This window comes from Colobus angolensis, unplaced genomic scaffold (genome assembly GCF_000951035.1).
Source record: "Colobus angolensis palliatus isolate OR3802 unplaced genomic scaffold, Cang.pa_1.0 Scaffold151, whole genome shotgun sequence".
NCBI lineage: Eukaryota > Metazoa > Chordata > Mammalia > Primates > Cercopithecidae > Colobus > Colobus angolensis.
Genome location: NW_012114611.1, coordinates 1,695,701 through 1,699,267, shown reverse-complemented (window position 1 = coordinate 1,699,267; position 3,567 = coordinate 1,695,701).

Sequence of the window (3,567 nt, the reverse complement as noted above, 5' to 3'; positions counted from 1 at the left end):
TTTATTGAGAGGGAGTCTCTCTCTGTCACCCGGGCTGGAGTGCAATGGTGTGATTTTGGCTCACCCCAAACTCTGCCTTCTGGGTTCAAGTGATTCTCCTGCCTCAGCCTCTCGAGTAACTGAGATTGCAGGCTCCTGCCACCATGCCTGGCTAATTTTTGTATTTTCAGTAGAGACAGGAGTTTCACCATGTTGGCCAGGCTGATCTCAAACTCCTGACCTCAGGTGATCCGCCTGCCTCAGTCTCCCAAAGTGTTGGGATTACAGGCATGAGCCACTGCGCCCAGCCCAATCTTGATACATTCTGACCACCTAACCCTCAGGCCCTGTGATGGTTAATTTAAGGCGTCAACTTGACTGCATTGAGAGATACCTAGATGGCTGGTGAAGCATTGTTTGTGCCTGTATCTGTAAGGGTGTTGCAGGGGAGATTGACTGTGAGTCCTTGGACTGAGAGACGAAGACCTGCCTTCAGTGTGGGTGGGTATCATCTAACCGCTTGGGGTGGATTTGAACAAACAGGAAGAATTGGGGGAATTATCAAACTCTCCCTTCCAGAGCAATCTGCTTTTTCTCCTCCTGCTCTTGTACAACAGACTACAGGTTCTTCAGCTTTTGGACTTTGGGACTTGCACCAGTGGCCTCTCAGGGGTCTTCAGGCCTTTGGCCTCCGACTAGGAGGTTGTACTGTTGGCTTCCCTGGCTCTGAAGCTTCTGGAGTTGGACTGAGCCATGCTACCAGCTTCTCTGGTTCCCCAGCTTGCAAAGAGCCTATCATGGGATTTTGCCTCTGTGATCATGTGGCTAATTCCCTAATAAATCCCCTCTCATACATCCAGTTGGTTATGTCTCTCTGAAGAACCTTAATACAAAAATTAGCCTGGCGTGGTGGTGTGTGCCTGTAATCCCAGCTACCTGGGAGGCTGAAGCAGGAGAATCACTTGAACCCGGGAGGTGGAGGTTTCAGTGAGCCGACGTCGGGCCACTGTATGGGCGACAGAGCAAGACTCCATCTCAAAAAGTAACAATAATAAATAAAATAAAATAAAATAACTTTTTAAAAAGTGAATGTGGGATTAATATTCATAATATAGTGTAATCTTATGAAGGAACAAAAGTAAAGACAGGAATCCAAAATAAAAATAACACAAAGGGCCAGGCGCGGTGGCTCAAGCCTGTAATCCCAGCACTTTGGGAGGCCGAGACGGGCGGATCACAAGGTCAGGAGATCGAGACCATCCTGGCTAATACGGTGAAACCCCATCTCTACTAAAGAATACAAAAAACTAGCCGGGCGACGAGGCGGGCGCCTGTAGTCCCAGCTACTTGGGAGGCGGAGGCAGGAGAATGGTGTAAACCTGGGAGGCGGAGCTTGCAGTGAGCTGAGATCCGGCCACCGCACTCCAGCCTGGGCAACAGAGCCAGACTCCATCTCAAAAAAAAACACAAAGGATATGAATAGGCATTTCAGAGAGGAGGAAGCTTTGTTGGCTAATAAGAATATGAAATAGCCAGGTGCAGTGGCTCACGCCTGTAATCCCAGCATTTTGGGAGGCCAAGGTGGGTGGATTACCTGAGGTCAGGAGTTGGAAACCAGCCTGGCCAACATGGCAAAACTCTGTCTCTATGAAAAATACAAAAATTAGCCAGGGATGGTAGCACATGCTTGTAATCCCAGCTACTAGTGGAGCTGAGGCAGGAGGATCACTTGAACTTAGGAGGCTGAGGTTGCAGTGAGCCAAGATCATGCCACTACACCCCAGCCTTGGCAACAGAGTGAGACTCCATCTCAAGAAAAAAAAAAAAAAAGAATATGAAGTAACACTCAAACTCACTAGTAATCAGAGAAATGTAATTTTAAATAACTAAGAGTACACTTAATATACCCATTAGAATTGCAAATATTAGAGAGTTGTATAATATTAAGTGTTGGGAAGGGTCTGAGGTAACTGTCAGTAATAATGTTGATACTGTAAACATCTACAGACCTGGGTTTTCTTGTTTTGTTTTGTTTTTCAGGTTTTTTTTAAGAATGTCTCACCACGTTATCAAGGCTGGCTTCAAACTCCTGGGCTCAGGCAATCCTCCTACCTCAGCCTTCTGAGAAGCTGGGACTACAAGTGCATGCCATACCCGGTTTATAGCTACAGATTTTCTGAAAAATAATCTGATGCTACTTAGTAAAACTGAGCATGCACATACCTTACCACGGAAATTCCACTCCGAGGAATATGTTCCAGAGAAATTCTTGAACTGGCTCACAGGGGACTGTGTAAGAGATAACTGTCTGGCATTGTGTGTAGAACATTAGTTTTTGCGAGCACATAGCAAAGAGGTCTTTACTAGATTGGGGTGGGTGGTAGGTAAAGGGGTTCAAGGAAGGCCTGAGGAAATAACAATGGAAATCAATTTGGAGGCATAAATAGGCAAAGTGGAAGTGAAAAGGACATTCCATAAACAGGGACCATATAGAGCAATCAGGACAAACTTGAGGAATTGAAAGAAGCCATGAAGTTGGAGGTATTAATAGAAGGGGAAGAGTGGTAGAAGATGGAGGGTTTCAGTGGGGAGAGGTCAAGGAATAGTGGTAGCCTGACTGGATGTGCGTTTTGGAAAGATTACTCTAGCTGCTATATGGAGAATGGAAGAGTGTGAAAAGAAAGAGAGTCTAAGGGATGGGAGACCAACTAAGAGACTCTTGCAATTGCCTAGGTGAAACTGAGGTAGATTTGGGTGGTGCTAACAAAGAGCAAGAAAGTAGATGGGCCAGGCACGGTGGCTCACTTTGGGAGGCCAAGGCAAGTGGATCACTTGCGGTGAGGAGTTCGAGACCATCCTGACCAACATTTGTGAAACCCTGTCCCAACTAAAATATAAAAATTAGTTGGGCATGGTGGCTGGTGCCTGTAATCCCAGCTGCTCAGGAGGCTGAGGCAGGAGAATTGCTTGAACCTGGGAGGTGGAGGCTGCAGTGAGCCAAGATCAGGCCACTGCACTCCAGCCTGGGTGACAGAGCAAGGCTCCATCTCAAGAGAAAGAAGGAAGGAAGGAAGGAAGGAAGGAAGGAAGGAAGGGAAGGAAGGAAGGGGAGAGAGAGAAAGAAAGAGTGAGAGAGAGGAAGAGAAAGACTCTCAGATGTTATTTGATAAACAGGGTGAGTGAATGAGTAGATGCTGATTTGATGGCAAAATATTTAAAATTAGCTGGGTGTGGTGGCGGGTCCCTGTAATCCCAGCTACTTGGGAGGCTGAGGCAGGAGAATTGCTTGAACCTGGGAGGCAAAGGTTGCAGTGAGCTGAGATCGTGCCATTGCACTCCAGCCTGTGTGACAGAGCAAGGCTCCATCTCAAGAAAAAAATAAAATGGGCAGAGGAATTGAACAGACATTTCTCCAAAGAACATATACAAATGGCCAACAAGCATATGAAAAGATCCTCAGCATCACTGTTCATTAGGGAAATGCAAATCAAAACCACAATGAGATACCACCTCACACCATAAAGACGGCCACTATAGCCAGGCGCGGTGACTCAAGCCTGTAATCCTAGCACTTTGGGAGGCCGAGAC